The following is a 23,787-nucleotide window of genomic DNA, read 5'->3' as shown; positions in this document are numbered from 1 at the left end:
TGGGCATTAGCTCTGGCATCAGGATAAACACCTTAAACCACCGTCATTAACACAAGCTTGATAAGATGCTTATATGAAATACAAAGCACATCAGGCTTATATGGTATAAGTCTGCTTATTCTTTTTCATCTGGTATATATATCGAAAATGTTTTGGAATCCTAAATACTTTTGATTTCTATGGAACCTGCTTGCTCATTTTTTCCAAACTCACTTTTACATTATATATTTTAAAAATCGACTTCTTGTATTTATTATTCCTGAGATTTATCTTATCTAATGTTAAATGTCTCAGCAATGTAGGCAGAACTTTGAGCTACTTTCTAGGTTCCCATTTTAGACCAGGGGCAGATAATAGGCACTCTGAAAAGGATGTATCTGAGTCACAGAAAACTATCTAGATAGATCTGAATGTGGACATACGGGTGACAAATGCCTTTGTAGGAGGCAGTTGAAAACTGTATCAGATATCCAAGGTTATTTCAAACGGCGTTAGACAAATATCTGGGACAAAAGATTTGAGTGCAGACTCCCTAGCTTAATGGTTATGGATCAAGAAAAGCCTTCTCAAGGGTCAGAATCAGTATTTTACATTAAATATGATCTTAAAAAAAAAATCAACAGGAAAACCCAAAAAAGCCAACAAAACCCACAAAACCCACCACCACCACCAAACCCCAAACAAAGAAAACCAATTTAAACTTGCTTTGTTTTACATAGTGGAGTTCAGGGAGAATGAAACCTTAGGTCTGAATTCTCTGAAAGAGGGGAGGGAACAGAAATTAGGAATGCCATTTTTTGAACAAGTGCTCTAAACTGTAGGAATGGATGACAATGAAGTCAAAAGAGGAGACAGCCCTCTGTAATTTTCTGTTCACATCTTGCAAAGGCCCAGGTCCCAAAGGTGTTCTTCAAAACTGCTGGATCCAGCAGCAGTTTGTCAGGGAACTAACGGTTTGTCAGATAGAACCTCAGGTATGATTTCAGGATGCCTTTAGGTAGGTAGATAGGTAGATAGATAGATAGATAGATGATAGATGCCTGCTTGTGTATCTAACTCTTTTTTGCAAGCAAACACCCCTTGCATTGCCTGTCTCTGAGTACAACAGCTCCAAAATTATTATATTGAGAATTCTGAGTCTGTATGAGAAATCCTTCCTCTTCACTTTTTTTAAATACATACTTTTCAGTTCCTTTTGTAATGTATTGGGTTAGCTGTTGTTAGAAGCAAAGAATGAGCTAAATCTCAAGTCAGCAAAGAGAACACACTCTGCCCTAGTTGACCTCATACAGTCACCATAACAATACAGCAAAATAGTAATTATTCTTAGGAATGCATGTATTTGTCTATTACTTCAGGATAGTTTCATGTATTATGCCATTACACATACATATTTGGAATTAGAAAATGAATATATTTCCAAAATATATTAGCAACCAGTGCCAACCCTGTGTCTTTGTTTTCTGGGACATATTTTCTTTTTCTGCTTGGACACATTGCCTGACAACCCTGCTTTTCATCCCCTGCCAGGAATTCTGCCATTTGGTTAGGTTTTTTTTTTTTTGAATGACAAGGCACGGCAGCAGAAGCAGAAGAAGCAGCTTTGATTGTGCTCACTGACCTGTGGTTGTTTAACGATTCCAGATCATCTGTACAGCTCATGTGCTGTATCTGTTACACCAGGAAGAATAGTTCATCTGCTGTAGGGTAAAGTAAAAATACACAGGAGGCCTAATAGTAAAATATAATGCCCTCTGAATGTATTATAATTTTTGAACACTTCTTTTTGAAGTGTTCTGGCTGTGTTGGATCATTACAAATGGACTACACAGTGAGTGAGCTTATATTTCTATTCAAAGACAGAATTATTGACACCTTAAAAGTATTGACCACTCACTTTCAATTAATATTGTGTACATGCATAGAAAAGTATGGGTATGCATGTGCACCGCATGTAAAGAACACGACCTATGTTATCCCTTAGTCCAGCCATGGAGCTACATTCCAGGTTGTTACATAGTAATTTTGATTTATTGAGATTTGAGTTATTGGATGTCTGTGTATATAGATTTTTTTTAAATTGCCAATGTTTGCTACTTTGCATTTGCTTTCCTTTTTAAAATTGTATTTAAAGGAAGTTGTAGTTGTCATTGATGATTGTGGTATTTTCCATAGTGCTTTCATATCTATCTCTGTCTAATGATCATATAAATTAAATATAAAACATTAACCTAAGAACATTCTGCTAGCTTTGTTATATTATTTTTTCTTATTTTGAAAACTCAGAAAATATTTCTTGATAAATAATTTCGCATTTTTTTTCCCTAGAGGAAAAATCACATTACATTGGTCATGGAAAAGAGAAAAAAAACAGAGAAGTTGAGGAGGTCACCTTGTTCTATTCCTATGATTGCTATTTTGAAGAAAATCTGGGGTTATTTTAAACATAGATAAAAAGAAAGAAAGAAAACCTCCCTAACTCAAACATGCCATTACAAATTTTAATTTTGCTTGGAGTTTTTACCTTGTGAGTACAGGAAAGATAATGTAAAAGGTAAAGGTGAACTGAAACTCTAAATTATGAGCCAGGACAGTAGAAAAAGCATACAAGTGCACTTAATTTAATTGGTTTTTTCTTTTTCTGTCCCAAAAAATGTTTCCATTCAAAAACCCAATTACTTGTATAGATTTTTTTTTTCCAAAGATATATATTTACATTGTTTCATTTTAGTAGGCCTAAAATATCCCTAATTTGATGAACTTCAGCAAACTTTGAAGAAGTCATCTGTCAGACAGCAGTTTGTGACAGATGTGACAGTTTAATGCTGCTGGGTTTTCAGGTTCGGTTTGTTTGTTCGTTTGTTTTAGAAAATGAAATTTCACATCTGTAAATCTTGTGGAAAGTACTTCCTTTGAGCATGAATTTGGATGCCCAGTTCTGTTAATGGGGCAAGAAACGAGGTTAACATTCTTCTAAGATTATCCTCTTTGCTGTCCTTCAGGGTTTTTTATTGACTGTTTAGTTGCCACCTCTTGTAATTGCAGTCTCAGGCTACTAGGTCTAGCCACAAATTAGGTTTAAAACATAAAGTCCTCCTCCAGACCCATGTATTTTACTAGGAAGTAGGGATGAAGGAAAAAAAGAAGCCTATTTATTTATAAAACAATAAAGCCTTTTGTTGCCTCAGTTTTTGAGTTTTCTGGAATGAAAGGCAACTACTTCAATGCATAAAGATCAACATAATTTTAAATGCTTTGTCATACAAGGGTGTTAATAGTGATGCCTAAATTCTAGCGTGATAGCCTGTCACTGCTAAAGTCAGTAAGTGTTTTCTCATAGGTCAGTGAAGTCAGGTCTTCAAGTCTTATCTCTCACTCCTTCACCTAGCTCTTACGGACTCACACAGGAATACAACTAGCTTCAGGACAGCAGGACAACTTCTTTGTAAAAGACATCTGAAATTGGAGATGACAGTCTCTAGATTTTTTTGAAATGTCCCAGACCGTATTAAAGTAAGCTGATAAAACTGGCAAAGGTCCAAACACATTCTCATTTACCATTAAGTGTGGTGTATAAAACAGTGAGGTCCTGTTTTGCTCATCCTTTTATGGGTTTTCTAGACAAACTTGGGAGTACAGCCACTTTACCAGCCCAGAACAGTAGGATACAGCTGTGGTGTCCAAGAATGAGACTGCTTCTCCATCTTTCCTTGAAAATATGAATGCAGGAAAAAAAGAAAGGACAAAGATTTCTTTTAAAATGTTTTGCATGGATGGTTGACCTCTCAACAGTCTTAAATCTCATTTAGTTTCTGGTATTTTCCTCTCTCTTCTTCTGTTTAAATTATGGCCAAAGGCTTTAGACTTTGTTCAGTTCAAAATGTTGTCTTCAATTTGTAGATTTCCGCAGGGTACCTCCTTTGATATAATTATATTTTTATACTGAAATGTTTTCAATAGAAACCCCATTTTCTAAGGATTTATTTAGCCAGCTGCAATTTCATTTGCATTAGATTTTATCCTAGTACAAATGCTTGTTTACCTACTATTATTCATCTGTGTACCTATGTCTACAAATCCAGAACACATGTTTGTACAGCATTGAAAAGGAGTGTATATTTATGAAATAACCACACACAAAAATATTTGAAGTATCATAGTTTTGATAATTGTTTTAGGTATTCCAGAGTAGATTTCTCCTCAAGTATAAGCATATAATTTTTGACATGATTTTTTAACTGAGTAAATGAGAATTAAGGGGTTAAAAACTATGAAGGAAAAGTGGCTTAAGCCCTTCCTGGAAAATGTGTTTTATTAATACAAGAGATGCTCTAAAAATGTGAGAGGAAATTAGAGCAAATTCTACTTGATTTATATTTAGGCAACTATTACAGACAGAATAGACCCTTATTTTCTACTTTTTTATTGTCTTTTTTCATTTGAGACTAGGATATTTGTCTCAAATAATTTAACAAGCCTTCAATAGAAAATGCGAAAAACTATCAGCTGAATCTTATTTCAATTAATTTTTCAGTTAATTTCCATCAGGTTTCCAATTATGTTCAGTATCAGCACTCTATTTTGTTTGATCTTTCTCTCTAATTGAGTGAGAGTGAGGAATGTGAATTTATAAACAAAGGTCTGTATTACAGTTTATGTTGAAAGGTAAGGAGCCTAAAAATGTGTCTTTAAGCACGTATAAAACAGCCCCTAGGAACTGAAATCAATATTAACTGAAGCGTAGATCTATGGATTTACAGGCCTCCTCATGATGTGCTTACTTATGTGGGTACAGGCATCCAGTTCCTGTGTGTCTTTGTGATGGGACGGATTTGCACTAAGGGGCCCTTAGGCATGACTTTCAAAAAGACACAGGACCTTCGTTAACCTGTCTATAAGGCATCCAGAAATATCTGAGGGTTTCTCCAGGCTGCTGGGATACAAGAAGAACAGCCTGAGTATTCCTGCGCAAACACGGACATGGAGGAGTAAATTCATTCAAAGGGCTACCCTGGACTTTCATCTTCTCTGTAGAAGTCATTCTTCATTTTGTCAACTTGTTTCAGTATCTCATAAGTATAACCAGCCAGTCAAAAAAAGGTGATTATCTCACTGTATTCAATGTTGGTGTGGCCTCACCTTGAACGCTGTGCAGTTCTGGGCCCCACAATTGAAGAAGGATGTTAAGGTACTCAAGGGAGAGGGAGGTGCTGATCTCTTCTCCCTGCTATCCAGTGACAGGGCACATAGTTCAAAGCTGCACCAGGAGAGGTTTAGACTGGACATTATGAAGCATTTCTTTACTGAGAAGGTGGTCAAACACTGAAACAGGTTTCATAGAGAGGTGGTCGATGCCCCAAGCCTGTCAGCATTTGAGGCATTTGGACAATGCCCTTAACAACGTGCTTTAACTGATGGTCAGCCCTGAATTCGTCAGACAGTAGGACTAGGTGATCGTTGTAGGTCCCTTCCAACTGAAATATTCTATTCTATTCTATTCTATTCTATTCTATTCTATTCTATTCTATTCTATTCTATTCTATTCTATTCTATTCTATTCTATTCTATTCTATTCTATTCTAAATTGAGATACTAGGATTGCTGCACAGGTTTTGCCTTCTGTTGATCTATTACTATTCCTTGACAAAATGAACATAGACTATATAAACAATGGAAATGACGTTATTTTAAACTTGCTACAAAGTAATGTCCTCCACAATCTCCAACTGTAATCATGGATACAAACTTTGGAAGCCTTCTCCACTGGACTTTTCACAAATTGACTGATGTGCTCTGATATTTTTCTATCTCTTTTTTTCTCCTGTGCAAAGCAAAAAGATAGATTTAGTTCAAATTACAATGCCTCAGATAGACATATGAGTTTTTATGTGGAAGTCACAAGAGAGTTAATGTTTGTTAAAGGGATATTACACTAAAAGTGGTACTTCCCTTGTGTAACTGTCAGTAATAGATATGCAAACTTCATATTTTTTCATTTCACAGGGTCTGTGCCATACTTCTTATTTGAAGCTTGTTTCATGAATCTTATATACATATGTAATTGTAATATGAATTTTAATTGAAACTGCAGAATTTTATTTATTTTATGTATAATAATATGAGGTTTTAGTTCAGTAGGACTTAACCAAAATGAGGAATTCCAAAGATGGGAATCAGTTCCATATTAAATACATTAATTTAGAAGCCTATGTGCATTATATCCTCACATAGGTTTCTAGTATCATTTAGGATGCCCTAAAGTATTTGAGATATCTGCATGGAGCTGGTAGGTAGGACATAGGCTCTATGAGAAATCTGAGTTCTTTGGAAGAGATATCATCTCAAATTTCAGTGTGTTGTGGGCAGCTGACCGAAATTGTCACTCAATATCAGTAACAACTTGTAAAGCTACACATTTGAGCATCTATGAAGTTTCTAATCTACAATGAGCACGATCACTCCCTTCACTCCACTACCTGCATATATTAGATTTCCATTGTCTATAACAGGAGTTTGGACACTCAAGTACCTCCTAAGAGATGCTCTCCCATAGCCACATAGTTTTAAGTATCTTCAGCAGGAATTAAATTTCACTACAGGGCTCAGCTTTCTAAAATTGGTTCTTTGTGTTATTTTACATTCTGCAATGATACTCTGCCTAGGTGTGGGAACATCATAAATCTTGAGTCATATTTTCCAGACCCATTCGCCAGACCTCAGATACCCGGGAACAAATTAGCACTAGACGTCTATGTTTAGGTTACTGAATCACGCCCCAGATATCTACAGTCTCAACCTTTAATAAAAAGATTTGCCCCCTAAGGAATCTGCTGAATCTGACACCAAAAGAATGTTGGTTGTGTGGTTTTCATGAAAAATTGTAGCTCAGCCCTTCACCACTTTTTACTGATGTCTCAACTTCTCAGCATACTTGGAACAAATAAAGTCTTACATAGACTTGTTCATGTGTCTTGGTGTTTGCGAACTGGTAGGCTGTGATACCTTAGTTTATTTTTGTATTGCAGGAGATTTTCTGGTGGTTTCCAGAGCTCCTGATCTTCCAAGATCAAACAAGAATAAATGCGTCATCATGGCATAAATAAGACTGAACTGATTCAAATGGATAGTGAACAACTTGGCAAAACCAGTTTTGTTGTTCTGTTAGCAACGCAAACTTCTCATAAGTGAGATTTACGCAGCTCGAGGCGTCAATACAAACATTTTCCCCAGTACCTTCAAAACTAGCTCAGTAAGAAACAGAAAAGGGTCAATCATTCAGTTATGGAAGGAAAAGGAGATGAGAGACAGTTGCTTCAGAATGGGAATGTTTCATTATTTTTTTTCTCTTGTTTTTTACAGATTTAACAGTTTATTAATTTACTCCCAGATTCAAATTCTCCCTGGATTTTCCTTCATTTGTATGTCTGTGCGTATCAGTCCGTGCAAGAAAGGCATACACATTCCAAATAGTGAACTGGAAATGAAGGGATGGACTGCATAGAGAATCTGCATGAATTACCCAATGTGTAGGCAGACAAGGAGATGACAGCAGGTTAGAGCCAACAATTGTAAAAGTACCTTATGGACTTAATTACTGAAGTTCAAAAAGTCTTCAAAAGCCAATTAGAACTGCTATTTGTAATAGCTAAAGCAATTAATATGGAAATATAGCAAGAATGAGCCTTTTAGTTTGAGAACCCCAAGGAATTCTTTGTTACAGGTCTTTCAAATCACTTTCATAAATTTGGAAAGAAAATTGAACAGGGATTTCCTGCTGTTGTGTAAGATAAACAGAACATTTTTCTGCATGGGTAATACATTCTAGTTGCAACACTCCATAGTGAAAAATCATACCTGAGTGAAACAAAAAGTTACAGGAAAGGTATAACCGAGCACTACTAACATTAGTCATTAGCTAACAGCACATTTGAGAATCATTTACACTGGGAGATGATTATTGTCTTTTAATAACTTTATTAAGGCATTATCAGACAGACAAGGGCCCTAAAGTGGGAAAAATATAACAGAACATTTAATTCCACGTATTTGGAAAATAGATTCAGTAGAGGTAATGATGGAAGGATGTGTTTTTGCCGTCTCTAAGCAGTAATACAAAGTGTTTATTACTTTGTCTACAGCAAGATAATTTAAAAAAAAAAGTCTGATAAAGAATCTCATTATTGTCTTTGTAACCTCAAATGTATTCCAGACTTGATGTCTGTTACACTATCAGGTACTGTGGCAGCAGAAATAGAACACTATTAACAGAAATGCATGTAAGTTAATTTCAGAAAAGGGCAGAGGTCTCTCCCTAGCTATTTCTGTCTTTCTTTTCAGATTTAAGTTAAATACATTCTTTGAAGAACTCTGTGAAAGACCTTCCAGCACTCTAATGCAAAATGAAGACATAAGGCATGCCACAGAATGTATTTTTTCAGGTATCTCTTTCAGTGAATCTACTGGATGCGTTGTCAGAATAAAATATATCAGCGTCTGTCCAATCTATAGAAGCAAAGGCAAATTGCAACTTACACTGTAGTCAGCTAGTATTTTCCAGTATCATCTGTAGGTTTCACCATTTACTGAGGTCTACTTGAGACTAAATGGCACATGTACACTTACAAGAACCAAAAAGGTTTAAAAAATCCATCCTCCTTGACAAAACCCAAGATAGCATGCACAGTTACTTGGATTCAGCGCATACTTTGGATTTCTGTTTACTTGACTGTGTTTGGGCAAATGCCCTTGGTTTATCTAACTTATCACAGTACCTTTGGATAAAAATGGTCCACATCATAGCACCATTTTTCTGTACTTGTCTTATTATTTCTTGGAAAAATTCCTTTTTTAAGGTTTCAGTATGTTCATAGTTCTGGAGATGTAGTTAATTCTTTGCACATTTGGCCTGTATGAAAAGTTTTCTGTCTTTGAATGATCTTCAGACTGAGTCAGGGACTAGCACCAAAACAGAACTGTTGTAACAGGAAAGATTACCTCTTCTCAGCACTGAAAAGCATATATGAAATATGCTTGTAAAATAAATACTAAATGGTTTTCCATAAATACAGACATAAAAAAGTTTGCACACTGTCAGAGCATGATTTAGAACTCACAAACAAAATTTGGATCTAAAAACTAATTTCCCTGGAAGCTATGTGTGTTTCAAAGGCAGGGAAACCCTGTATCTAAATTTTCCCCAATTTTTTGGCATATGGCCTAAAGTTTGGTTTAGTATTTTTGTGAGAAAAATATCTTGACGCAGATCCTGAGCTGGCCAATACAGCCATTAGGATTTATATCAGCTGAAGATTTTTCCCATTTTTCCGTCTTCTTATGATAATATGAAGCTCTCAAAAGAATAATAATTACAAAAAATTAAAATTCCCTTGGCTTCCCAAGTTCTTGATCTGTCCATTTCAGGGTTCTCAGTTTTGATGTGGAACTTCATCACAACTTTATTAGATCTATTCCCTGCTGGAGGAACAATCAAGTATTAATTGGACCAACAGTACTAAGTGTGACCTGATAATCTGTTGCTTAAGGTGCATACCTGGGATGAGATAACCTTGCTGCATGGCACTACTTTTTTAATCTATGGTAAATACAGGGAGTGGAAGCTCTAACATAAATCACATTCTGCTGAGGATACTATTTTCAAGAGAGGTGTGCATTTGAATCCTCTGGTCCTGAAGAAGGAAAACCACTGCAACAGAAAATACCAAACCACCGCAACAGAAAATACCTAACCACTGAATTACTACGTAAAAGCCAAAGAATACTGCATTCATTTGGAAGTTTCCTGTGAAGAGAAAGCTCTAACTCACTGTTCAGTTTTTAAAAGCAGCAGTTTAGGAGCTTAACTAAAAAGGACTTAGTAGTTTCTATACTATATGGAGGGAAGCTTTACAGATACCTTTTGTACTCCTCTCTCAGCATTTTTTATTAGTTTCCTTGTGATGTATACCCAGTATGCTGGCACTAATATTTAATCCATTATGAGTGCCTAACTCTCTTCATTCACTACATAGCTAGGTTAGTTGTCTTCCTCAGCATTATGAATTCTTCCAACTGCCTATGTACAATTGTTAATATGTTTTCAATGTGGATCCTGTGTTTACTTCTCTAATATCAATGGGAACAGGAACAGGATCTCAGGATGTTCAAAAATACAGTGATTTCTAACAGCGAAATAAGATCTTTCCTCAGCTTTTCATGCTGTCTCTGTACCAGCATTGAATGGTCTTATATATCTGCTGTAAATGTAAACCAGATGCTGAACTGACTCACGTTAAAAATAAATCTCAAAAAAGGGTTATTTTGTAGTAGGATTATTCTATTTGAACTCAAGCTCCATGAACTGCTATAGTGGTATGAAAATGATGGCAAACTACAGTCCAGAGTAAGAATGGAGAGCCAAGGGGAAGGAAAGAAGTGGGAACTTTTCACCTGGCTTTGCAGCCAAAGTCAATATTTGACAGAACTTTGGCGCTATTCTCTTTTTCTCTGCAATGGGTGGGTGCTACGGAAAAATGTCCATATAAAAGAAATTGAATCTATGATTTTTGTCCTTCAATCCTGGCGATAATTTAACATACATTTACAGAATATTTTGATGTAGTTAAATCTCCTAATTGTACTGTGGTGTACCAAGTCCAGTTCCTATTAAGATGAATTGGTACTTCTTTTATAAAGGTTTCATGTGTATACTGAAACCCCTTTTGTCAGCTTTGAGGATTTGTTCAGTTCAGCTGGTAGCATGTGGAAATAAAGGATTGAGCAGTTGTGGACATTTGGGATTACTCTTCCAATGTCTTTTATAAATATGAAATCTTGTCATTCTGGCTTAATTCCAGGGCATGGTCAGGTAGTTTGCAAATCTTAAACTTTTTTTTTTTTTTTTTTAAATTACATAACTCTTATAATCTCATTGTATTGTTCTAAATTATTGCAGCAAATAATTGTCTGAAATCATTGTAAGCACATAATTAAACATAAAAAATAAGCTAACGTGGTTTTTGAAACTCTGTATGTTTTGAAATTGTAATGTCTAAAGGAGCATCAGTAACAAGCCATAAAATCCAAACAGGATACCTATCCTCTTGATATAGATTTCAAATGGGCATTTTGAGACAGAAAAGTCTGACTGCAGTTTAAGGGAAATACTGCAATGCAGTTCCTATATTATACTGTTTGCAGTATAAGAACATCTAGACCATCCCATCTCATATCCTACCACTATAGAGTTTGTTTGATCTACATTTGGCTCAACATTAATTCCTGTCACTTCTGGTCTAGGTTATGCAATACAGTATGCTGTCAGAATACAGTAAAAGCTTACAACAAAAGTTGCACCTGGGGTTTGAAGAAATCTCAATAGTGGGTATCATAAGACAGCTTTATGTTTATAAACTGTAACTGAATCTAATGTTTTGAGATGAGGGCAGCTAGAACATGCCAGACAAACTTTATTGAAGGAATGGAAAGAGCTTAATCTGATTGTTTTCCAGAACAATGTCACATTATACATTTTCCCACCATATTTTTTTAATCTTAATTGCCAAATTAACCTTGTCTCCTTTGAACCATCTTTAATACTCTGTCTGACGGTCATGATCTTTGCTGATGAGATGGTGGAGCAGGTTAGTCATAATGCCTCCAGTGGGAAAATACAGCCAAAAAGTTGCTTTGGAAACACACAAGATATTTTCACATTTTGAAGCCAACGCAAAAACTCTTCTGCTCCCTGCACATCTCACAGTAAATGGTATACCGAACAAAGAAGTTTCCACCTGTATTTACAATGAAATATGAAAAGTGAATGTCTAGCCAAGCTGCCAAAATGTATGTACAGCAGAGGTATAAGCCAATTTTTATGAAATTCATTGCACCTGTTTTACACTGATTTTCTGTTATAATATTAAATGAAAAATTCCTTGTTTCTTGAACAGACTTAGAACAGTGAATATGGGTTATCCTGCACAACACTACCTGTGGAAACATCCAATCATAAAATTTGGTAAGATGCAGCAAAGCAGATAATTTCTACACTACCTATTAATATTTCTATAAAATAATCCCCTTTATATTAAATGAGCTACTTATCTCAGTCTTGTTGAATTTTGCAAGTTTAATTACTTATAACTGTAATAGATTATATCCTGATAATAGTTTTACAAGGAAGATGGAAAAACTTGAGACAAATGTTTTTTTCAACAATGTTGAGAACATTTACACATGATTTAACACTTTTTCTGGTAAAGAGTATTTTTCCTAAAGATTAAAATTATCTGTTTCGTTAGTTGCCTTCTAGAATGGAAGAAAATAATAAGTGTGGATATGAGAAATTATCAAACGTGAAGAAAAGCTCTAATAAGATATTCTGCAGTCTAGAGGCGGCAAAAGAAATCTATGTGAACTGTGATGAAGTCATTCATCAATGCAATAAGCTCCTAGCCCCTAGTCTTTAAATTAGCATGCAGGCAATCAAAAACCAAAATAAAGCATGTGGACTACAGCAGTTGCTTCTTTTTATATTGTTTCTGTGACTTAGTGACCACTACCTCATATTTTGAAATAAATCAATTGTCCTCTTTCAGAGGGTACTTAAATAAATTTGGAGTAATATGAAAGGAGAAGATGGATTATTCTCTAACCCTCATGAGCAATCAGCTTAAGCCCTGAAGCCTGAAATGTGATTACTCACATCATTGTCTAAGCTTGCATAGCAACAAATTTTAATAATGGTTGTAAAGCTATTCAGTCATTTGTTAAATCTAGCCACCTAGGTGACCTCCTGTGGAAAGTTTTCTCCACATGTTGATTATACTCTGGGTTAGGAAAGATCTCCTTTTATTTGTATTAAATTTACAGCTGCTTAATTTCATTTCCTATGATTCCTATCATTTCCTATGACACACTCAAATTTGCTCTCATTAAAGTTAATGGAACCTTGGCTTTTGAGAGTACCATTTGTAAGGATTGTGCATTTATTTCCAGCTGCTTATTTTGAAATCACATATAAAGCTGTCTAGTACAAAGGAAGTTGATTTGTCTGAGCTCGATTCACAGACTATTGAAATGATTGATTTCAGTGGGGGCTGGATTATGTCCTTTTTCAAGGAATATTCAAGAAAGCTTCACATAAACATACTTATTTATCCTTTTCCTTCTCAGCTAAGAAGACATACTGGGGAGTTATGAATTTAGAACTGACTGAAGAACAGCAGCTTCAAAATTCAGGTACTCGGATACAGCAAAAATGTGGTTTTCTCTTTTCTGAAAACAGTCAAAAATATAGAAAAGAGGGAAAAGTTATTGAATCAGTTCATGGATGTGAATGAGGTAAAAAATGTCAAAGACAGTTGTGAGGTCATTTGATATCTGAGTTGTCTTCTTCACAGAACAAATTGTAATATTTCATGCTGCTTAGTATGGTCAGTAGCTTCCACCATGTGAAGCCTTTCTGTCCTTAGCTGAAGAAAAGGAAACAGACAGATCCTGTTAGTCAGCAAACTAAAACCAAACTGAGCAAGCCTGAGTGCCTCCATAGTGTACCAGAGAGTGATGTGACAAAACACAGTTAAATCATTCAGATATTCTTTATTTCTCTTTTAATGAATCAGATTTATTTCAGGGACATGGAGAATAAAATTAGTTTTCCAGTTAAAAGGAGCTGACATGAGCTAGTAGAACCAAAATCTAGACAGACAGCTAAATAGAAACTGCACTTTTGAATGAGAATTCACACTGAATTTGGTAGGATCCAGACAGTGTGAAGAAAGTACCTTTTACAAAATAAGCCTTCCATGTTTCGACTGTTTTAAATGATTCTTTATGGTGAAGATTTGCAGAAATACTGTTGAAGCAAGAGTTGATTCCTACCAGTTCAATCAATCTCTGTCTAAAAGTGACTGTCCCAGTGCATACTCTTAGTCTGTGGCAATTGAACCTTCTTTCACTGAAGAAAATTAATTTTCATTACCTTGAAACTGCTGACTGCTCGCTTTAAAGTCCTAGTAACTCCTTTACATCTTTGGGGCGTAATTTAAAAAAAAAAAAAACCTAACCGATAAGAAAGATACAGAACCAAAGTAAGTAATTGTTTTCGTTTTTTCTTCCTGTCTCTTGCTTATTCTCTTTCTTTGCATCAACATATTTAGTTCTCTATCTTATTTAAACATAGCTACATCTTGACTGAGAATGGGTGGCTGCTGCATTTGATGCCAGGTTCTTGGGTGCTTGGTCAGGCAGATTAGATCCCTGAGAAGCTTGCTCTGTGGTTGTTCACTGGACTGCAAGACCTGCTATCTTGCTGTGAGAGAAAACTGTCCCGCCTCAACATGGGGTTGCGGCAAATCTGAGATACACACCCAGATCAAGGAACTCAAGATTAAGAAAACTGTTGGATATATCAGCTTGCTTAAGAAGTCTTCAAGTGTCCAGACAGAAGTTAATGATAATGACAATGGTAACGATAAAAATAAATAAATAAAATAGTTAATGATAATGATAATCATGAGTTAATATTACCTACACAGTTTTAAAATATTTTGTCTAGTATTAAAATGGCAACATTTTATTATGAAAAATACCATGATTAGCTTTAGCACTAAGGTTACTTTGGTAATAAAACCTTGATCTTTTAAAGATTTTATTGCTCAGAACAGAGTTCAGATTGTGAAAGCACATGACATCTGTTGCTTGCTTATTTGAAGAGCTGGCCCACTGTGAGGAGCTAAAAATGTGAAACTCTTGTCCTGACTAATTTTGAAAACTTTTGATACTCTTGTCATGAAATAATGTGTGAAGGTGATTTTTTGCCTCCCACGGGACGAACTATTGGTGTAGATTACTGCATAAACAAACTTTCCTGAACTTCTTTTCAGCCAGGCTAGGGAGACTAGGGAAACCTTTTAGACCTGTAGTGATGAAGTCTGGTTGTTTTCATTCAATGCTCTGGAACACTCTGGGCTTAATCCATGTCCTCTGTAGTCACTGGGAATTTTTCTAATACCTTAGATGTGTCTAATTAGGTCTTTTCCATAAACTTGTCAGTACGTAAAAATATCATGGTGACAGGACTGTACCACGAAGGCAAAACCATTCTCATGCTGTGGTTTGAAGAAGATACCTACAAAAATGCCTGAGACAAATTGTAAACCTCTGCTTATTTCACAGAATAAATGATACTTTACAATGCTTTGCATCCTGATTCTAGTAAAGAATCATCATATCTAGATTTCTAAACCTTGATTTAACAAAGCAAGTGGTATGAGAGAAAACATGAGTTTATGACAAATGTTTTCTTTTTTATTTCAATATATTTTTACTAATTTTTTCTCCCAGACTCAACACATGCTCTTTTTCTTTCAGTCTACACAATGTATTTATTAAAAAATACAATAAACTAAACTCTTAACCTTTTCAAGGGGAGAAATGAATGATATTCTTTCACATATTGCCCTGAGAAGCAAGTGAATGGGTAGCTCAGGACTTCAGTCCTGGAGGCTGCGACAGAGTCTACTTTTATCAACAGAAGTTCTCATTCATCTTCTGTAAACTTAAGTTATGGTTAATTTTCTGAGCAACAAACTAAGAGCAGAAAAAGCTGACTTGCCATTTAGGCTTTGGATCTTGAGAAATTTCCTCTACGAGTATCAGACTCTGGAAAATTGTGTTCCAAGACCACATCATCAAGTTTAGCCAGCCAAAACTGAAAATGTAGTGAGTTAATGGCATTGGTTCACCTATAGACTTGCTAGCTTTACTTGTTTTCTTTTCCGATAATTAACTGCAGGCATTCAGAATTTGTTTCTCACAAAATGCAGTGAATCTGAATTACCGCAAAGTATATTTGCTTTATTTTTTAAAAGAAACATATAGAAGAAAGCAGTGATCAAAATAAGATTATTACTTCTCTCTTGTCTTTTTTATTATTTTGTTTATATTTATTTGTGTATGTATTTCTATATTATCTGTATTTATATTATTTGGTCTTCAACATACAGATAATAGATTATGGAATATTTCAGGAAGAACTTAATACGTTTTCCACAGTTTAATTTGTCCATCTAGTTCTGTTGAAAATTATGATACTAATGTTATATAGTTTAGAATGATTAAATATAAAACAAAAATATTGGGAAAATTCAGTTAAGTAGTTCTCACAAAATATTATCCATATTCAAAATCTGTTCATTTTTCTTTCATATTATTGACAACCTCTCATATCATGAGGCAATAGAGTCAGTGAGTATTCTGTTGAAAATTAATCACTTTGGGGAAATCATGCTTGTTCAAAGACCATAGCATTAGCTTTAGCAAGCCCAAATTCAAAATTCAGCACCCATGGTATTTTCCACTAAATTTGACTGAATCCTTTATGTTTTGACACATTATCTTTTAAACCAAGGTCTGCACATATATGAGAGTTTCAAAGCCGTCCTTCAGGCTTTAGTTACCTGTTCCAAAGGCTTAAACCCCCTGGGCATTGATTGAACAAACAGTCTTCAGTATTCTAATGATTTCTTACTGACTAAATAGATAAAGTTCAGTCACCACCCTCCTGAGTTTGGAAGCATGCTTTATACTTGCATAACCTCATGGGTTCACAGCTCAATAAAACCCGAATATATCATATTCTAGTACACACATTAATCAGAGTAGCCTGAGCAGTACAGAAATTGAGACGACTAAACGAGCAAATACATTCATAAATGTTGAAGTGCAATTTGACTCCTAAAAGTCCATGTAAGTAGCTTCACAGGGTTCCATATTCACTGTGCCTCAATAATTTCCAGGTTTTTATGAAGACTATGTAGACAGTATATAAAGTGAAGTCCTGCTACATTTGGTTTTGTTTTACCTTGGATACCTCTAGAATGTTGTATAACAACATGATACACACTTAAATCTTCAGTAATAGATTAATAATCTATATGAATTTGGATTTAAAAGCAGAAGACAGATGAATGATAAGGATAATGGTTGCAAATTTAATGAGAACATGTGAAAAAAAATTGAAAACCCCTGTTTCTTGCATCAAAATACTGCCTCCAGAAAAATTAAAATCTGCAAAGAGCAAAGCCAGTGTTCAAAATTTAATTGGATGAATGCTGGTGAATCATTTGCAGTATTTCATATAAAACACCAACCACACGCAGAAAGATCATTTTTACCGTGTTTTGTTAAGTGTCATACGGTGCTCAGAATATTTTCAGTCTATTGTTAAATATCTTGAGAATACACCCTGTGGTTTCCGGTTGAAAAAACCCACATCTTGAATGAATAAAGCTGTTTAACTCTAAAATAAACTGATTTATTAATCAAACGATGATAATGTAATAAATTGTATCCCTGTAATTATTTATGCTAGACTGATGTAAGTAAACATGATTTAGTCTTTTTTTTTTTTTTTTTTTAATTCTAATTAGAGATGGTCAAATCCTTCTCACCTTATTTCATATCAAGAAAACAAGTTTTGTTTTCCAGTACAAGGCATTTCAAATGCCGTGTTAGAATAAGACAGGTCAGAGCACATGAAGTATACTTACAGTATTCACTCAGTCTACCCAGGGATCACAAGAAGATCCAAATGCCCTATTACTCTGATCCTGCTGAAATAAATGAAAAATCGTAGAATCTCAGAATCATTTAGATTTGAAAAGACCCTTAATATCATAGAGTCCAACCTTTAACATCACTGCCAAATCCACCACTAAACCATGTTCCTAAGGGCCACATCTACAAATCTTTTAAATACTTACAGGGATGGTGACTCCACCACTTCCCTGGGCAGCCTGTTCCAATGCTTGTCAACCCTTTCAGTAAAGAAATTTTTCCTAATGTCTAGCCTAAACCTACCCTGGTGCAGCTTGAGTCCCTTCCCTCTTGTTCTATCATTAAGTACCCGTGAGAAGAGACCAGCACCTACCTCTCTACAATGTCCTCTCAGGCAGTTGTAGAGAGCAATAAGGTCTCCCCTCAGCCTCCTTTTCTTAAGACTAAATAGCCCCAGTTCCCTCAGCTGCTCTTCATAAGACTTTTTCTCTAGGCCTTTCACCGGCTTTGCTGACCTTCTCTGGACACGCTCCAGCACCTCAATCCCTTTCTTGTTTTCAGGTGCCCAAAACTGAACAGAGTAATTGAGGTGCGGCCTCAGCAGTGCTGAGTACAGGGACAATCACCTCCCTACCCCTGCTGGCCACACTATTTCTGATACAGGACAGATACTGCTGGCCATCTTGGCCACCTGGACAGACTACTGCTCATATTCAGATGGCTGTTGACCAGCACCCCCAGGTCCTTTTCCACAGGGCACCTTTCCAGCCACTCATCCCCAAGCCTGTAGCGTTGCATGGGGTTGTTGTGACCGAAGTGCAGGAGCCAGCACTTGGCCTTGTTGAACCTCATCCAGTTGGCCTCAGCCCATAGATCCAGCCTGTACTGTTCCCTCTGTAGATCCTTCCCACCCTCAAACAGATCAACACTCTCACCTAACTTGCTGTCATCTGCAAACCTACTGACAGTGCACTTGATTCCCTTGTCCAGCTCATTGATAAAGATATTAAACAGAACTGACTGAAATACTGAACCCTGGGAAACATCACTTGTGACCGGCTGCCAACTGGATTGAACTCCACTCACTACCACTCTTTTGGCTCAGCCACCCAGCCAGTGAAGAGTACATCCATCCAATCCATGAGCAGCCAGTTCCTCCAGGACAAAGCTGTAGGAAAAGTTGTTAAAGGTTTTACTAAAGTCTAGGTATACAACATCCACAGCCTTTCCCTCATCTGCTAAGCCAGTCACCTTGTCATAGAAGGAGATCAGGTTAGTCAAGGCCTTTTGTGAACCCGTGCTAGGTGGGCCTGATCACCTGGCTGTCCTGAACGTGCCACGTGATGGCATTCAAGATGAGTCAGACTGACAGGTCTGTAGTTGCCTGGATCCTCCTTCTGGCCCTCCTTGTAGACAGGTGTCACATTTGAGAACCTCCAGTCCACTGAAACCTCCTCTGTTAGCCAGGACTGCTGATAAATGATGGGAAGTGGCTTGGTGAGCACTTCCGCCATGTCCCTCAGTATCCTTGGGCGGATCATATCTGTCCCCATAGACTTGTGTGTGTTTAAGTGGTGTAGCAGGTTGCTAACCATTTCCTCATATCTTAATAATATATCAAACTGCAATTTTTCTCTCAGTTCATGTTTAATGCAGTTCAAATAATGTGAGTTATATACATGTGTCATCATTTACAGATTAATTATGGAAGTCGCTAGGAGTAAGGTTTACCAGGAACAATCCTGTTACTCATGTAAGTTATCCTTGGAAAATACTAAATTACACAAGTGTTTAGCCCCTAAGAAGCCACTTAGAAGTAGTTGTCTTCCATTTAAGTTTATGAGAGTCACAGATAAAAGCTTTCTGTGTAATATCTATCTGTGTACTTTCCATCAAAGACAGTAGCTGCTGTATCTTTTTCTTGTATTTTAGTTTGCTACAGTAACTTTCTCAGACATCTGCTAGCTTAGTGCAAGGATTTTCCCCCTGACCTGTCTATAATTGCTGCCAGTTTGAAAAGAAGGTAATGCTTTTTTTTTAAACACCCAGCTGTAACAAAGATAAAAATTTATTTGCCTAAATGAGATGTTGTGAAAATAATGGCTTAATTATTTACAGCTTTTCATATTTGGAAACTATAAACTATCTGTTTTAAATATATAAGCCTTAAATATTAAATAGAATAAAAAATTCTTACAACAATCAAAATTTTGTTACATTCTGGCTTTTCCAAATTCCAGACAAAGTATCTTATTTTCTCATATTACTATTGAAATGGATTTGAAGTTCCTTTTTTTTTCTCTCTCTCCTTATATTTTCCACTTTTAGTCTGTGAACCATTTGTAGGTTAGCAATACAGCAACAGCCCTCGGAATTAAGCCAGCATTTTTAATATCCAGGAAGACAAGAGAAGTTGGCAAAGAATCGCTCTTAAGACTAAATTATTTGAGACAGTGCTGTTCAAACTTTTTCTGTATATGATAGAAAGCTATCATTTTGATTGCACCTGTTTACTTTCAAGATAGTTTGGCACGGTTTCTTATTATGAAATATTCTGATTTCACACTTTGGTTTTTTTTAGAAACAGGAAGCTGGAAAAACATAAAAAAGCAAATTCTAGGGGTGATAGCTAAGAATAGAAAGATATTATTTAGGCATCAGGTTTTTCCCTTGGTTTTCTTTTTCTGCTCCTCCCACCATCAGTTTATTTAATGCATCCTTTTATCTGAATCCACTGATTACCACTGGCTAATTAACATAATTATTTAATTAGTGTACTTTATTATTCCATATGTGAGAATGTATATTGTCTGCTTTTAAAGGATTATAACCACACATCCCTCCATCTTCATCCTCTAGATGGACTGAATAATTCATTTCCATAAATGTAAAATTTTGACACTGTCTTACGTAATAAAACGTTAATGTTAATGCCCCATTTCTTGTTGCTTATCTTTCCATTTCAGAAGAATCATGAATCATTCATATTGCATTTATTTCCAATATGAAAGCCTGCTTTACAATCAAGAGGAAGAATAACACCATTTCAACTTTAAAGAGAAATTTAGACCCTGGCCAGCACAAAGCAATTCCCTGAAAGACCGTAATTCCATGGTTATTGAATGTGCAGTGACCTTGTTAGTGGCTTTTGCAGCAGTGTCTAGAGAATTTATCTACCAATGAAATACGCTGATGCATGTGTGTTTTTCTTTTCAGTCAAGACATTATTATCGTCATACTATTTTTTACATTTAGCCAATTGAACAAGGATTTGGAAGACCGAAGAGTGTTTATACAGTGCTGCCCTATCCTGTGGTTCATAGAACAGTTTTGCCTATCTTTCAAAGTATGCCTGACCAACAATAGACCAATGTTAGGTCAGAGAAACAGGAAGATGGGATGCTGACCATATATGTGTTGAACTGAATGAGCAGATGTTTTATCATATAGAAAGGAGAGGAACTGATTTTCTAAACCTGTATCGAGTGACCTAGAAAACAAAACTTGGACTTAGAATTTATTGTATTCTTGAAAGGTATTCCATTTTTCACATGGTAAGTACATAGCGGGCCTTTGCCAAGTCCAGTAGCAAAGGGGAGGATTCAAGATTTCATGTGAATCTAATGGTACTCATGAAAATATATTCTGTTGAAATCTAGGGAATTCTGAAGTATTACACCCAGCAACACAGCAGGTTGACTGAATAAGTACAGTGATTCATACCATTGAAGCACATGGCCTGTGTAATAAAATATTTGTATTTGGATTAGATATGAAATATTTACTGAATCGCACAATGACCACAGCCTTGCAAAAAATCATGAAGGTTGCCACATATATTAGAGAAAACCAGAAATATTATATTTATTCGTGGAATTCAGCTTGAACATTCAGTGATTCCTACAATTGAAATCTTTGCACTACATTTGAGTATGTGAGACCAGAAGATGAACAGATTTGCAGTTACATATGGACTAATGCTATGTATTCTCATATCCATGCCTGAGGTATGAAACAGCTCCTATTCTTGAAACAGAACAATTTTTTCTTCTTAACTTCGGGTTTTATTTATTAAATTTATTTTGTCTTCTTGTGTATTGCACACCAATTTCTTGGGATTGGTTTTTTGTGTTTGTTTTTTTTTTTTTGTAAACCATCCATGATTCCTCTTTCATTCTAGAATTCTATTGAGGCATTGGATTTCTCACTCTTAACTTCATAACAAATTGTGTCTAAAGATTCTTTGAATAGCTCTCTTCTCATAAATCCAGTCGCTTTACAGTGTTAAAAGAAATGAAAACTACTAGTGACATATTTCTGTTTTCTATACAAGGCAAGGCAATGCACAGAGACATATTCCTTGTTTTCTTAATTTTCTGCTGGATTTGCTTAACTGGAGATTGAAATGGATGGGTTTTCATCTTAAGCTGTTTTATCTTATTATACTTATAAGTGGACTGAGAAGTCTTTGTTAACAACATTCTTTTCCCATTTAAAAACTTACACACTATGATAAGATCTCTTCTCACTGTTGTTAGGATAAACAGATTTAGATACTTAAATCTTTCACTGTAATGCAAATTTTCCAGTCTTTTAACTGATCTCATGCTTCTGCTTTGAACTCCCTCCAACTGATCAACATATTTCTAGACCTCCAAAAAGTGGATGAAGCTTTGCATTTGCAGTTGTATGATTGCCAAATATAAAGGTAATGTATCCATCCTGATTGATAGCCCTGTTTAAACATCCAAGGATTTCCTTAGCCCTTAGCTATAGATCTGTAGTGAGAGCTCATGTTTGGCTCATTATCTACCATGACCTTTCTAATCCCTGCCAGAACCCTTGCCTCCTCAGGCAGATTTCTTGCTTTACAGCTCATTATATTAAGACAGGAGTTGTATATTTGTGCCTATATTGTGCTATCAAGCTGTCTGGTCTACTCTGTTTTGTTTTGTTTTGTTTTGTTTTTCCCCCTTTCTTCCTCCTTACTTGCTTCTTTTGGAATCTTTATCATCTATTAACTTCAGCAGCAAGAATATATCAGGTTTTCCTCCAGTAAAGGAATTAAACAACACAGTACATAAATGGATCCCTTTAGGACCCACTGGGAATGCACCTGTTTCAGGATGATTCCCGATTAACAATTAATTTTTGAAACACATCAGCCAGTTTTTAATCCTTTTAATATATACCATGTTGATTTTGTATCAAATGACATTATTATAGGAAAAGCACAGGATATGAGTTATATAGGAAGGAGAATGTGAATGTATCGATCTCCCCGTCCCGTCGTCGTGTCCCCCCCCAGATAATTTGTTACTCTTTATCAATTAGTGAAAGAAGCACCTGAGAAAAGTCACCCAAAGTCACACCATGTGTGGTAGACAGATTGTTTCTCCTAGTTCATTTGTGGCTTAAAGATTTGTGATAGCACTTTTACATGACCCAGGGTGAACCTCCATTACCTGATTTCCTGGAGGAGTAATTAAAAGGAAATGATTTGCTTTTCTGGTCTCTGCTTGGAGTTTACCTTAAGTCTCAAAGGTGAAATGAATAAAAGTAGAGGAAAAATACACAAAGCTAAAACCAACATAAAATCACACATTTTCTTTAGTATTTGGTGCACATGTAATTTTATGTGATGGTATTAGGCAGTACTATAGTTAAACTCATTCAAACATCATTGGAATATTTGGCAATGAGCACAAACCAGTTTCTAAGCCTAGTAGGTTTTTTCTTCATATCTTGACCTTCCAATTAACATGAAGAGTGCCATTGTATCAGAGTAAAATACTACCATGGCTTTTAAGATTGCCTCTTTTTATGGCACCTTCACTCAAACAGAACTCATTCCTGTTTCCTGAAGCAGTTCAATTGCATTGCTGTTCTGTAGAGTCTACTAGATTCTGGGAAATGATCTTTATTTGCTTTCATTTAGCCAGTACACCTCACTTGCTACATCTGCTTCTGTGTGAGGAGAATTGTACTCTGTTTGAGTGTATGTGCATGTATATGTGTGTTTTCCTTTTCCCTATTCTGTGCTCTGACTGCAGTCTATTATCTGGAGGGAAACTTTAGAAGCTGTATCATAGTTCAGGAAGCAGGAACTGGCTTTTGATAAAAGGCTTCCTTTTTCTCCTCCAAAATACATTTGAGGCTTTTCACAGTTGATTATTATAATATCGGCTTAATGCAGCATTGACATACAACTGAGAATTTTAACAACAT

This window comes from Leptosomus discolor, chromosome 1, assembly GCF_034619465.1.
Source record: "Leptosomus discolor isolate bLepDis1 chromosome 1, bLepDis1.hap2, whole genome shotgun sequence".
NCBI lineage: Eukaryota > Metazoa > Chordata > Aves > Leptosomiformes > Leptosomidae > Leptosomus > Leptosomus discolor.
This window is presented reverse-complemented; position numbering follows the sequence as displayed.